Below are 15,193 nucleotides of genomic sequence, written 5' to 3'. Positions count from 1 at the left end.
AGGATGGGGGCAGGGGGGCCTCGATAACAAGAAAAGCAGCTGTTCCCTGGGGGAACTTCAAAGTGCCTAGAGCTGAAATTTATGGGCAGAGTTGTTCACATTAGGGGCCAGAGGGCCATTCATCCCGTAAATATTTATTGAGCACCTACTGTGTGCCAGGCACTGGGCTGGGGGAATCTTATGGGCCCAAAGAGATTTTGTTGTTTGTTAGGTTAACATGTCTACCTCAGCGGACTAGGTTTGATGAATGAATCAGTTCATGAATTCATTAAGTATTTATTAAGCACCCACTGTGTGCTGGGGGTTGCTGGAAATCCAAGGCTGTTGGAACAGTTAAATCAATACGCCCCCCTACTGTGGGCAGGGTCTGAGATCCACTAATGCAGTTGGCCCGGGGCTTCAGAGTCAGGCAGACGGGCAAGTTACTAAACCCTCCTTGGTCTTTGCTTTCTTAGCTGTAAAACCAGGGTAATAATCGCACCTATCCCATAGGGTTTGGGAGAGGAGGAACTGAAACAAGAAACTATAGGTCTAATTCTTAGCCTGAACCTGGTAAACGGTCATCTTGTACCAAAGGTGGCTATTTTTGTGACTGCAAATGGTCGGCACCACCATTTATTTATTACGTGTGTGTTGAGTGCCTGCCATGTGCTCGGCAGTTGCTGTCAGGGCAACTGGCAAGTCTGCCTGGAAGGGTTTGCAAGAGTCCCTACCTCTCCCCTGAGGTCTCTCATTGGCCGAGCCTTCAAGGTGTTAAAGAGGGGTTTATGTGGCCCAGAAGAGGCATTTGGACTTAACCCCTCAAATCCCTGTCACCCCAAGACTCTAAGGGCCCATGATATTCCTTCCAGGCAGGGTCCTGGAAGGGTACCTCCCTACCTTCCAGGCAGCCCATGAGGAAGGCCTTCCTTCTGCGCAACTGAGATCTGCCTTGTGGAAATTTCCCCCATTAGCGTCCCAGCTTGGTCTTCTGGGCCCTACCCCAGCTCTTTGAGCCTCCGTTTATTCATCTATAAAATGGGAATAGCAATAGTTCCTATCCTATAGGGTTACTGGGAGGGTAAAATGAGACGAAGATGGTAAAGCACTTGGGACAACCTCTGCAAAATGAAATCCGTGATAAGGGGCAGCAAATAACAGCAAACAATAAAATAACGAGAGCCTCTGGGAGTCAATGAAAAGAGGAGGTGGAGGAAGAAGACGACGAAGGAGAAGAAAGGGTACCAGAGCTGTACTTTCTGGGGTAGGGTCATCCTCAGGAAACCTGAGTTTGGCAAAGGAGAGCACACACGATTCCCAAAGATGTTTCCCAGCTCACAAAGTCTGGTAAACATGGAAGGGAAGGCGCTTGGAGTTAGTGTTCTCCACGCAATGGGGGCAGTGTTTCCACTTCCACTCACAGAAGAGCAAGTGAGGCCCCTGAAGGGGACTTGAGTTCCCAGGGTCAGGAACAGGGGGCACTGGGCATCCCCAGAGCTCGGTCTCCTCTCTCACTCCCCTCAAGGGAGCAGTGGAGGGGGGCTCTCCATGGACAGTGCTAGGGGTTGAATTGTGTCCTTGCCCTAAAATTCATAGGTTGAAATCCTAACCCCCAGCACCTCAAAATATGCCTTTATTTGGACACAGGGTCTTTAAATAGGTAATCAAGTTAAAATGAGGTCATTGGGGTGGGTCCTCATCCAATACATCTGGTGTCCTCATGAGAAGCGGAAATTTGGACACAGAGTGATGCAGAGACAAGAGACGGAGAAGACAGCCATCCACGACACAGGAGAGAGGCCTGGAACAGAACCCTCACAGCCCTCAGAAGGAACCAACCCCACCTGCACCTTGATTTTGGACTTCCCAGCCTCCAGAACTGGGAGAACACATTTCTGTTGTTTAAGCTGCCAGTCTGCCGCACATTGTGCCAGCAGCCCTGTGGCAGTGTGTGGAGTGCCCCACGGAATGCTCTGAGGGCTTGCTTCCCTGCCTGTCCCAGGGGGGCGGCTCTTCTCCAGAACCCTGGGATGCTGGTCAGAAGGCGCGTGGCAGGCCCGGCAGTGTCTGACCACAAGGCCGTGGTCTTTGCATTGATCTTCCTTGTTCTTGCCGCTCCCTGAGAAGTGAAAACCCATTTTCCTGGTGCCTTCCGGTGATGACTGGATTAACCTCACCTGCTGCTGTCCTCTGCGAAGACCTGCCAGGCTTGCTCTGGTCTCCCTGGGCCTGGGGATTTGTCAGAGATTCTTGGAATTACCAAGTCAGCTGCATCCACTTCCTCCTCTCTCTGTGATCTTTTCCCTCTTCCCTCCTTCCTTCTTTGGCGCCCCTCGTCCTGGCCTGTGCTCACCCCACGCCCACCCACATCCCATCCCACGACTGCTTCCTCCTGATTCCCCATCCTCCAGGCCACCCTCACCTGGTGGCCCTCAGCAGAGCAAGGGGCAGTCCAGAACCCAAGGTTGCCCTGGAGACAGAGGCAGGAAAAGTCTAAACTCACTTCTTTCGAGCCAAGAAGAAGTTTTCCAGAGCTGGTTTCTCCTCCCACCTTCCAGGAAGCCTCGTTCTTGTCCCTGGCCTGGATACATTATTATATTTTGCTTTAATTGCATCAAGGCAAATGACTATGTCACCCTGTGGTTTCTATCAGGTCAGGGATCTGATAATCGATCCTGGCACAGTCTAGACAGGAGTCACTTTGAAGCTGTTTTTAGCAGGATGAGAACAAACAATTTTTCCAAAGTGGTCACATTAGGCAAACAGGCTGGTGGGTCATCTCTTTGGGAGGGAGTGTGCCCTGGCTCCAGGCAGCCTGCTGACTGATTCCAAGGCCCCTGGGGAGGAGACAGGACTGCACCCCCTGGGACGCAAGGAGCTTGAAGTAGAGATGCCACAGGCTTAGGCCTCCCTATATGTGAAATCTGGTCCAGATGCCTCTTCCAGGAAGCCAATCCTGCCTGACACCACCTGGCTCAGGGCACAAAGATAGCACAGTGCAGTGTGAGATGGCTGGCTGGAGAGATGGAAGAAAGATGGAATTCATACATGGCACTGGTAGAGGTGGGACCGCGTCCTGCAAAATTATTCTCTCTTCAATTCTCTTTCGGTTCTTTGAAGTTCATCAAGAGGAAAGCCTCAGTGTGGTCTAGTCTGTCTCTAATATGGTTCTAATGTTTGCTGATCTCCCCTTTTAACAAGGAGAGCAGGCCTTCGGCTCTGCAGGGTGCTAAGATATAGCTAGATTTCAATAACACTGTTTTGTTATCATTGTATTTATTTCCTACAGTCTCTTTCAAGCAATACTGGTTTTCCCCCAACAGAAAGTGAACCATTGTTCGAGCACAGTAAGGTAGAGATCCTGAAGGTGGGAGCTGAAGGAGGACTTTGGGAGACAGTGCTGGGGGATCTTATGCACAGGACCCATGCCAGCTCCGCACTCGCTTGCTGTGTGACTGCAGACAAATTGCTTTGCTCTCTGAGCCTCGGTTTCTCTGTGTAAAATGGAGTTGATGATGTACTGTGTGGGGCCATAGTGAGGATTTTCTGAGAACGTAGGCATGTAAAGCATCCAGTGTATGCATGGCGGGCATGGGATCTGCCCTCTGCCCGGTAGCCTTATTCCTTACATGGGCCACTGCTCCCCTCAGCCAGTCTCAGAGCCTTTGCTGGTCCCATTGGGCGAAACTGACTAGATTCCAGGTTCAGAGGAAACGAAAGGAGCTTGGAGGCCCGAGCCATGCCCTGGCTCAAGCTCCCTGGCCTTGGGCTTGCTCCATCCCTCCACTGGCCCACAGTTTCCCCACCTGTCAGCAGAGGCTCTGACCAAATGATTTTAAGACCCTTTGCTCTGACATAAGGATATTTTGGAGTTACAATTCTTCAACAGAAGAATCTCTGTTTTAACAAATATATCTTGTGGTCCTCCCTACTTGCAGACTTAGCCATGGACAAGCGGCATCGGCCTCACTTGAGAGCAGGTAGAAATGCAGACGTTCAGGCCCCACTCAGATCTTCTGAATCAGAATCTGCATTTTAGGACTTCCCTGGTGGCGCAGTGGTTAAGAATCTGCCTGCCAATGCAGGGGACACGGGTTTGAGCCCTGGTCTGGGAAGATCCCACATGCCGCAGAGCAACTAAGCCCGTGTGCCACAGCTACTGAGCCTGTGCTCGCACAGAGAGTCCCATACAGGATAAATTCAAGGAGAAATACGCCAAGACACATATTAATCAAACTGTCAAAAACTAAATACAAAGAAAGCATATTAAAAGCAGCAAGGGAAAAACAACAAATAACACACAAGGGAATCCCCATAAGGTTAACAGCTGATCTCTCAGCAGAAACTCTACAAGCCAGAAGGGAGTGGCAGGACATACTGAAAGTGATGAAGGAGAAAAACCTGCAACCAAGATTACTCTACCCAGCAAGGATCTCATTCAGATTTGATGGAGAAATTAAAACCTTTACAGACAAGCAAAAGCTGAGAGAGTTCAGCACCACCAAACCAGCTTTACAACAAATGCTAAAGGAACTTCTCTAGACAAAAACACAAGAGAAGGAAAAGTCCTATAATAACGAACCCAAAACAATTTAGAAAATGGGAATAGGAACATACATATCGATAATTACCTTAAATGTAAATGGACTAAATGCTCCCACCAAAAGACACAGATTGGCTGAATGGATACAAAAACAAGACCCATATATATGCTGTCTACAAGAGACCCACTTCAGACCTAGAGACACATACAGACTGAAAGTAAGGGGATGGAAAAAGATATTCCATGCAAATGGAAACCAAAAGAAAGCTGGAGTAGCAATTCTCATATCAGACAAAATAGACTTTAAAATAAGGACTATCAGAAGAGACAAAGAAGGACACTACATAATGATTAAGGGATCGATCCAAGAAGAAGATATAACAATTGTAAATATTTATGCACCCAACATAGGAGCACCTCAATACATAAGGCAAAAACTAGCAGCCATAAAAGGGGAAATCGACAGTAACACATTCATAGTAGGGGACTTCAACACCCCACTTTCACCAATGGACAGATCATCCAAAATGAAAATAAATAAGGAAACACAAGCTTTAAATGATACATTAAACAGGATGGACTTAATTGATATTTATAGGACACTCCATCCAAAAACAACAGAATACACATTTTTCTCAAGTGCTCATGGAACATTCTCCAGGATAGATCATATCTTGGGTCACAAATCAAGCCTTGGTAAATTTAAGAAAATTGAAATTATATCAAGTATCTTTTCCGACCACAACGCCATGAGATTAGATATCAATTATAGGAAAAGAGCAGTAAAAAATACAAACACATGGAGGCTAAACAATACACTACTTAGTAACGAAGTGATCACTGAAGAAATCAAAGAGGAAATTAAAAAATACCTAGAAACAAATGACAATGGAGATACAACGACCCAAAACCTATGGGATGCAGCAAAAGCAGTTCTAAGAGGGAAGTTTATAGCAATACAAGCCCACCTTAAGAAGCAGGAAACATCTCGAATAAACAACCTAACCTTGCACCTCAAGCAATTAGAGAAAGAAGAACAAAAAAACCCCAGAGTTAGCAGAAGGAAAGAAATCATAAAAATCAGATCAGAAATAAATGAAAAAGAAATGAAGGAAACAATAGCAAAGATCAATAAAACTAAAAGCTGGTTCTTTGAGAAGATTAACAAAATTGATAAACCATTAGCCAGACTCATCAAGAAAATAAGGGAGAAGACTCAAATCAATAGAATCAGAAATGAAAAAGGAGAAGTAACAACTGACACTGCAGAAATACAAAAAATCATGAGGGATTACTACAAGCAACTCTATGCCAATAAAATGGACAATCTGGAAGAAATGGACAAATTCTTAGAAATGCACAAACTGCCAAGACTGAATCAGGAAGAAATAGAAAATATGAACAGACCAATCACAAACACTGAAATTGAAACTGTGATTAAAAATCTTCCAACAAACAAAAGCCCAGGACCAGATGGCTTCACAGGCGAATTCTATCAAACATTTAGAGAAGAGCTAACACCTATTCTTCTCAAACTCTTCCAAAATATAGCAGAGGGAGGAACACTCCCAAACTCATTCTACGAGGCCACCATCACCTTGATACCAAAACCAGACAAGGATGTCACAAAGAAAGAAAACTACAGGCCAATATCACTGATGAACATAGATGCAAAAATCCTCAACAAAATACTAGCAAACAGAATCCAACAGCACATTAAAAGGATCATACACCATGATCAAGTGGGGTTTATTCCAGGAATGCAAGGATTCTTCAATATACGCAAATCTATCAATGTGATTAACCATATTAACAAATTGAAGGAGAAAAACCATATGATCATCTCAATAGATGCAGAGAAAGCTTTTGACAAAATTCAACACCCATTTATGATAAAAACCCTGCAGAAAGTAGGTGTAGAGGGAACTTTCCTCAATATAATAAAGGCCGTATATGACAAGCCCACAGCCAACATCATCCTCAATGGCGAAAAACTGAAAGCATTTCCACTAAGGTCAGGAACAAGACAAGGTTGCCCACTCTCACCACTCTTATTCAACATAGTTTTGGAAGTTTTAGCCACAGCAATCAGAGAAGAAAAGGAAATAAAAGGAATCCAAATCGGAAAAGAAGAAGTAAAGCTGTCACTGTTTGCAGATGACATGATACTATACATAGAGAATCCTAAAGATGCTACCAGAAAACTACTAGAGCTAATCAATGAATTTGGTAAAGTAGCAGGATACAAAATTAATGCACAGAAATCTCTGGCATTCCTATATACTAATGATGAAAAATCTGAAAGTGAAATCAAGAAAACACTCCCATTTACCATTGCAACAAAAAGAATAAAATATCTAGGAATAAACCTACCTAAGGAGACAAAAGACCTGTATGCAGAAAATTATAAGACACTGATGAAAGAAATTAAAGATGATACAAACAGATGGAGAGATATACCATGTTCTTGGATTGGAAGAATCAACATTGTGAAAATGACTCTACTTCCCAAAGCAATCTATAGATTCAATGCAATCCCTATCAAACTACCACTGGCATTTTTCACAGAACTAGAACAAAAAATTTCACAATTTGTATGGAAACACAAAAGACCCCGAATAGCCAAAGCAATCTTGAGAACAAAAAATGGAGCTGGAGGAATCAGGCTGCCTGACTTCAGACTATACTACAAAGCTACAGTAATCAAGACAGTATGGTACTGGCACAAAAACAGAAAGATAGATCAATGGAATAGGATAGAAAGCCCAGAGATAAACCCATGCACATATGGTCACCTTATCTTTGATAAAGGTGGCAGGAATGTACAGTGGAGAAAGGACAGCCTCTTCAATAAGTGGTGCTGGGAAAACTGGACAGGTACATGTAAAAGTATGAGATTAGATCACTCCCTAACACCATACACAAAAATAAGCTCAAAATGGATTAAAGACCTAAATGTAAGGCCAGAAACTATCAAACTCTTAGAGGAAAACATAGGCAGAACACTCATTCCCACCAGCAGTGCAAGAGTGTTCCCTTTTCTCCACACCCTCTCCAGCATTTGTTGCTTCTAGATTTTTTGATGGGACCTAATGAAACTTCAAATCTTTTGCACAGCAAAGGAAACCATAAACAAGACCAAAAGACAACCCTCAGAATGGGAGAAAATATTTGCAAATGAAGCAACTGACAAAGGATTAATCTCCAACATTTATAAGCAGCGCATGCAGCTCAATAACAAAAAAACAAAGAACCCAATCCAAAAATGGGCAGAAGACCTAAATAGACATTTCTCCAAAGAAGATATACAGATTGCCAACAAACACATGAAAGAATGCTCAACATCATTAATCATTAGAGAAATGCAAATCAAAACTACAATGAGATATCTCACACCGGTCAGAAGGGCCATCATCAAAACATCTAGAAATAGCACTGTTCTTTAATCTTCCCCCACAAGTCTCTGAGCTAGGTTTCATTATTACTGGTTTTAGAAGTGAGGAAACTGAAGCTCTGAACGGTCATTTGCTAACGCTTGTTCAGGGAGTTACTCCACAGAGACCAGACAAGGGAGCTTCCTGACTCCTAGTCCAGGGTTCTTTCTCTATCAGGCTTTGTCTGGACGACCTGGTCGGGGGGAAAGTATGGCTGTGTTTACTCTTACCTTCTACTCTTCAGAAGCTCTATGCAGTTCGGGTACTGCCAAGGGGAACGAAGCTCCCAAAGTTGCCTTGGCCAGGTTTGGGGCACAGAGTTGTATAGAAGGGGAGGACCTGGTGAACCCTGGGTCTTGCAGCCAAAGAAGCCATCCTTAACTCCACTTTCATTCACAACCAGCGTCCAATCTATCAGTCAGGTCCCTGCAGGAAACAGGTGGCACACTCAAACTGGATGCTTTGAGGAGAGTTTAATAAAAGGACTATCCACAAATTTACAGGCAGGGTTAAGAAAAAACAACCACTTACAACGTGGTACTCTGGGGCCGGCAAGAGCAGGGAGTTGTCACCACTCAGGTCTGACGGGCAAAGGGAGGAGCCATTATCCACCCCTGAGGAGCAGCTTTTCTGGGTGGGCTGCCTGATTAGAGCTGTGCCCTTGGTAGAGGGCTTAGCCAAACCGAAAGGAGGCAGTCGAGGAAATATACCCCAGCCTCACACTTCTCCTTCCGTCAGATCCCTCGCCAGTATTCCTTTTGGCCAAACCCAACGGGAAACAGGACAAAGACTCTGGATGGAGTTCATACAGCTCAGTCTCCCAGGGCATAAGCAGGGTGGGGAGAGCCAGAGACTGAATCCAGAGGGGCAGGCAGAAGAAAACAGAAAACATTGGCTTTCCTTCAGATAGACTCAGACTCTGGTGGTATACTGCATACCACCCCCGTGGCTATAGCCCCTGGTGCGAGCCATCATCACCCCTAGGCTGTATTTCTACAATAGACTCCCAGGTGATCGCCCGGCTTCTACAGTCTGCTCCTAACAGTCAGTGATTCTTGTAAATTACATGTCAAAACATGTCACTCCTCTGCTCAAAATCTTCAAGGGAAGAGCAAAAGCCAAAGTCCTTACAAAACCTCGCAGGTTCCTGCACAGTCTGTCATCTGTTCATCACCCCTTGACCTCATCTCCCTATTTTTCTCCGGTATTCACTCTGCTCCAGCCACATTGACCTTTCTCTTCTTTGATACACCACAAGGGCAGTTCCTGCTTTAGGGCCGTTGCTGATCTCTCTGCCTGGAACGTTCTTTCCCCTCCATCCTTTACCTCCATCAAGTCTACTCAAGTGTCTCCTGCTCAATGAGACCCGACCCTCCTTTGTAAAACTGCAAACTGTCTCCCCCATCTCTCGCCCACTATCCCTGATCCCCATCATCCTACTCTAGTTTCCTTTTCCGCATATCACTTGTCATCTTTTAACATGCCACATCATTTACTTATTTGATATATTTTTTTTTTTCTTGTGGCTGTGCCAGGTCTTAGTTGTAACACGCAGGATCTTCACTGCAGCATGCTTAGTTGTGGCATGCATGATCTTTAGTTGCAACATACGGGCTCTTAGTGGTGGCGTGCGGACTTCTTAGTTGTGGCATGCAGACTCTCAGGGGCGGCATGCATGTGGGATCTAGTTCCCTGACCAGGGATCGAACCTGGGCCCCTGGCATTGGGAGTGCGGAGTCTTACCCACTGGACCACCAGGGAAGTCCCCTACTTACCTGTTATATTTATCATCTGTATCTTCCCACTAGAACACAAGTTCTGCAAGCATAAGGCTCTGTTTTGTTCATCAGTGGATCTCCAGAACTTGGAATTTTGTAGGTGTTCAACACATACTTGTTGAATGTTGTTGAATGATTGAAATGGGGGTGAGGAAAGATTAGGCTTGGAATTTTCCAGTTAGAAAAGGGTAGAGGATGGGTAGAGCCAGTGAGAATATTAATGGGTCCTATATGAGGGAAAGGAAAAAAAAAGTCAACATGGAATTATTCATTACTATATACCTGTTAAAAGTTGTATCTTACCAACAGATATCAAAGGCCTGAACATTTTGTAGACCCTTTGTCCTAGCAATTTCATTTTCAAGAATTTATACAAGGAACTTGTCATCGTTTTTTGGTAAAAATGTAGTAATAATGAAATTCTTCACAGTGAAGTGAAGAATAATGAAAAATTGGATCCAAAGTAGCCATCTAACAATTGCAAAATGCCTAACTATGGTACAGCCATAGGTGGAATACTATGCGAACATTAAGTGCATTAATTGACCTGAATAATATTTATGATAATTGCTTAGTGAGAAAAGCACATTATAAAACAGCATTACATTATAATGTGTTTTTGTTTTTTTGCGGTACGCGGGCCTCTCACTGTTGTGGCCTCTCCCATCGCGGAGCACAGGCTCCAGACACACAGGCTCAGCGGCCATGGCTCTTGGGCCCAGCCGCTCCGCGGCATGTGGGATCTTCCCGGACCAGAGCACGAACCTGCGTCCCCTGCATCAGCAGGCGGACTCTCAACTATTGCGCCACCAGGGAAGCCCTAATCTTGTTTTTTATTAAAATATAGTTGTCTCTTGAACAACATGGGTTTGAACTGTGCAGGTTCACTTACATGCAGATTTCTTTCACTAAATTCGTCCTATAGGACTACACAATCCACGGGTGGTTGAATCCTCGAATGTGGAATAGTGAACACTGAGGGCTAACTGTGAAGTTACACGCAAATTTTTGACTGCATGGAGGTCAGCACCCCTAGTCCCCATGTTGTTCAAGGGCCAACTATATATGCATTTTAAAAGTTCGTGAAAGCTATAACCCAAATATTAATGGCACTTATCTCTGGATGGGCACCACACAGGTATTTTATTTCTTTTGCCTCTATTTCCTAAATTTGCTTCAAGGAACTTAATTATTTTAAAAACTAAATTTATATTTTTTAAATAGCAGTTATTTATGAGCTCTTGGACAAATAACTTGACTTCTCTGGGTAACAGTTTCCTCATTTGTTTGTTTGTTTGTTTTGTTTGCTTGTTTTTGGCTGTGCCAGGCAGCTTGTGAGATCTTAGTTCCCTGACCAGGCATTGAACCCCGGCACTTGGCAGTGAAAGCTCCGTGTCCTAACCATGGGACTGCCAGGGAATTCCCTTCCTCATTTTTTTTTTCAATATTTTTGTTTTTAACATCTTTATTAGAGTATAATTGCTTTACAATGGTGTGTTAGTTTCTGCTTTATAACAAAGTGAATCAGCTATACGTACACATATATCCCCATATCTCCTCCCTCTTGCGTCTCCCTCCCACCCTCCCTATCCCACCCCACTAGGTGGACACAAAGCACAGAGCTGATCTCCCTGTGCTGTGCAGCTGCTTCCCACTAGCTATCTATTTTACACTTGGTAGTGTATATATGTCCATGCCACTCTCTCATTTCATCCCAGCTTACCCTTCCCCCTTCCCGTGTCCTCAAGTCCATTCTCTATATCTGCATCTTTATTCCTGTCCTGCCCCTGGGTTCTTCAGAACCACTTTTTTTTTTTTTCAGATTCCCTATATATGTGTTGGCATACAGTATTTGTTTGTCACTTTCTGACTTACTTCACTCTGTATGACAGACTCTAGGTCCATCCACCTCATTACAAATAACTCAATTTCGTTTCTTTTTTATGGCTGAGTTAATATTCCATTGTATTTATGTGCCACATCTTCTTTATCCATTCATCTGTTGCTGGACACTTAGGTTGCTTCCATGTCCTGGCTATTGTAAATAGTTCTGCAATGAACACTGTGGTACATGACTATTTTGAATTATGGTTTTCTCAGGGTATACGCCCAGTAGTGGGATTGCTGGGTCATATGGTAGTTCTATTTGTAGTTTTTTAAGGAACCTCCATACTGTTCTCCATAGTTGCTGTATCAATTTACATTGCCATCAACAGTGCAAGAGGATTCCCTTTTCTCCACACCCTCTCCAGCATTTATTGTTTGCAGATTTTTTGGTGATGGCCATTCTGACTAGTGTGAGGTGATACCTCATTGTAGTTTTGATCTGCATTTCTCTAATGATTAGTGATGTTGGGCATCCTTTCATGTGTTTGTTTGCAATCTGTACATCTTCTTTGGAGAAATGACTATTTAGGTCTTCTGCCCATTTCTGGATTGGGTTGTTTGTTTTTTTGATATGAGCTGCATGAGCTGCTTGGAAATTGTGGAGATCAATCTTTTGTCAGTTGCTTCATTTGCAAATATTTTCTCCCATTCTGAGGGTTGCCTTTTGGTCTTGTTTATGGTTTCCTTTGCTGTGCAAAAGCGTTTAAGTTTCATTAGGTCCTATTTGTTTATTTTTGTTTGTATTTCCACTTCTTTAGGAGGTGGGTCAAAAAGGATCTTGCTGGGCTTCCCTGGTGGCGCAGTGGTTGGGAGTCCACCTGCCAATGTGGGGGGTGCGCGTTCGTGCCCCGGTCTGGGAGGATCCCACGTGCCGCGGAGCGGCTGGGCCCACGAGCCCTGGCCGCTGGGCCTGTGTGTCCGGGGCCTGTGCTCCGCAGCGGGAGAGGCCACAGTGGTGAGGGGCCCGCGTACTGCAAAAAAAAAAAAAAAAAAAAAAAAAAAAAGGGATCTCGCTGTGATTTATGTCATAGAGTGTTCTGCCTATGTTTTCCTCTAAGAATTTCATAGTGTCTGGCCTTACATTTAGGTCTTTAATCCATTGTGAGTTTATTTTTGTGTATGGTGTTAGGGGGTGTTCTAATTTCATTCTTTTACATGTAGCCATCCAGTTTTCTCAGCACCACTTATTGAAGAGGCTGTCTTTTCTCCATTGTATATTCTTGCCTCCTTTATCAAAAATAAGGTGACCGTATATGTGTGGGTTTATCTCTGGGCTTTCTACCCTGTTCCATTGATCTATATTTCTGTTTTTGTGCCAGTACCATACTGTCTTGATTACTGTAGCTTTGTAGTATAGTCTGAAGTCTGGGAGCCTGATTCCTCCAGCTCCGTTTTTCTTTCTCAAGATTGCTTTGGCTATTTGGGGTCTTTTGTGTTTGCATACAAATTGTGAAATTTTTTGTTCCAGTTCTGTGAAAAATACCATTGGTAGTTTGATAGGGATTGCATTGAACTTGTAGATTGCTTTGGGTAGTATAGTCATTTTCACAATGTTGATTCTTCCAATCCAAGAACATGGTACATCTCCCCATCTGTTTGTATCATCTTTAATTTCTTTCCCTTCCTCACTTTTGAAATGGAGTTAAAAACAGTTTCAAGTCCTTCCTATTTGATAAGAGCTGCTCTTAGATGTATACTGGAGAAATCGGCCAAAACTATAAGAGAATAAAAAGAATTAAGAGATGTAAAAATTGAAAGAGATAAAGCTAGCACTATTTGCAGTGATTATATTTATTGACTTAGAAAAATCAAGCTCAAGCTACAGAAATTAATAACCATTTAGAAAATGCAATTTAAAAATATAGTACCATTCATAAATGGTAACAAAAACTATAACATCTCTGGGAAGTAATGAAGAACAAAGCCAAGATATCCCCTTTTGTAACCAAACAGAACACTATGGGGCCTTCCAGAGACAGACACCCCCTCCCCCATATCCTCTTCACTGAAGTGCCTAGATAATATAATATCTGATGTACATTTCCTGAGTTGTCTTACAGATGCTAAAACAACCACCAAACAAAGAAATTAACTACTTGATGACCATGAACATGTAGCCCCCATACCTACTGGTGCCTAAGGATTGATAATGTTAACCTCTGTGACACCACCTTGTTACCTCACCATCAACCAATCAGAGAATTGTGCATGAGCTGATCACATACACTGGGACTCCCCCTCCCTCATCATACCTTTAAAAATGCTTTCCTGGAACCCATCAGGGAGCTTGGGTGTTTTGAGCACTAGCTGCCCTGGATTCCTTGCTTGGCGTCCTGCAATAAACACTGCACTTTCCTTCATCACAACCCAGTTGGCTTTACTGTGTGCAGGTAAGCAGCCCCAACTTTGGTAACACTTTCACCATTTCTATTCAACATTAAAATCGTTATTTTATCCATTGCAATAAGAAAAGAAAAATTAATAAAGGCATACAGCTTGGGAAAGGAGTAAAATTGTTTTTTTTCACAGATAATATGACTATGTGTGGAAAAACATAAGAAATTTACAACAGAAACTATTAAACTCAGGACACAAGGTCAATATTAAAAAATTTTAATTTTCACTGTATAGTAGCACAGACAATTTTAAAAATTAAGTAAAAAGTATTATTTATAATAGCTCCAAAACCCATAAAATTCTTAGAAATAAGTGTATCAAAAGATGTGTAAAATCTCTACACTAAAAGCTACAAAATACTGATAAAAGAAATCAAAAAGACCTAAACAAAGGGAGAGTTACACCATGTTTATAGACTGGAGAGCTCAACATTGTTGAGATATTAATTTTCTCCAAATGTATGTATAGATTCAACACAATCTCAATCAAAGTTACAGCAGGATTTTTTTTAAGTACAAATTAAGTCCAAAATTTATATGGAAACGTAAGCAACCTCAAATACTCAAATCAATCTTGAAAAAGGTTGAAGGACTTATCCTACTTGATTTCAAGATTTAACTATAAAGACACAATAATCAAGAATAGATATACAGGGCTTCCAAGGTGGCGCAGTGGTTAAGAACCCGCCTGCCAGTGCAGGGGACATGGGTTCTAGCCCTGGTCCGGGAAGATCCCACATGCTGCGGAGCAACTAAGCTTGTGCGCCACAACTACTGAGCCTGCACTCTAGAGCCTGCGAGCCACAACTACTGGAGCCCACGTGCCACAACTACTGAAGCCCGCACGCCTAGAGCCCATGCTCCACAACAAGAGAAGCCACTGCAATGAGGAGCCCGTGCACCGCAACGAAGAGTAGGCCCCCAGTCGCCGCAACTAGAGAAAGCCCAACACAGCCAAAAATAAATAAAAAAATAATAATAATAGATATACAGATCAATGAAACAGAACAGTGTCCAGAAATAGATCCACACATGTATATGGCCAACTGATTTTCAACAAAAGTTCCAAGGTAATTCAATGGGGAAAGAAAACACTTTTCAACATATTGTGCTGGAACAACTAGATTTCTGTGAGGAGAAAAAAAATGAATCTCAATCCCTACCTCATACTATACC

The 15,193-nt window shown here is 43.2% G+C and overlaps 1 non-coding gene across 1 annotated transcript; it reads right to left on the bottom strand.

The window, feature by feature from the left end:
* Positions 1-9,644: 9,644 nt before the first annotated feature.
* TRNAG-CCC (transfer RNA glycine (anticodon CCC)) lies at positions 9,645-9,717 on the bottom strand. The gene has a single exon. It is a non-coding gene; the product is annotated as a tRNA-Gly (tRNA).
* Between the last annotated feature and the right edge of the window lie 5,476 nt (positions 9,718-15,193).

The sequence above is a fragment of the Lipotes vexillifer genome, unplaced genomic scaffold (assembly GCF_000442215.2).
Source record: "Lipotes vexillifer unplaced genomic scaffold, Lipotes_vexillifer_v1.1 scaffold697, whole genome shotgun sequence".
NCBI lineage: Eukaryota > Metazoa > Chordata > Mammalia > Artiodactyla > Lipotidae > Lipotes > Lipotes vexillifer.
This window is presented reverse-complemented; position numbering and strand designations above follow the sequence as displayed.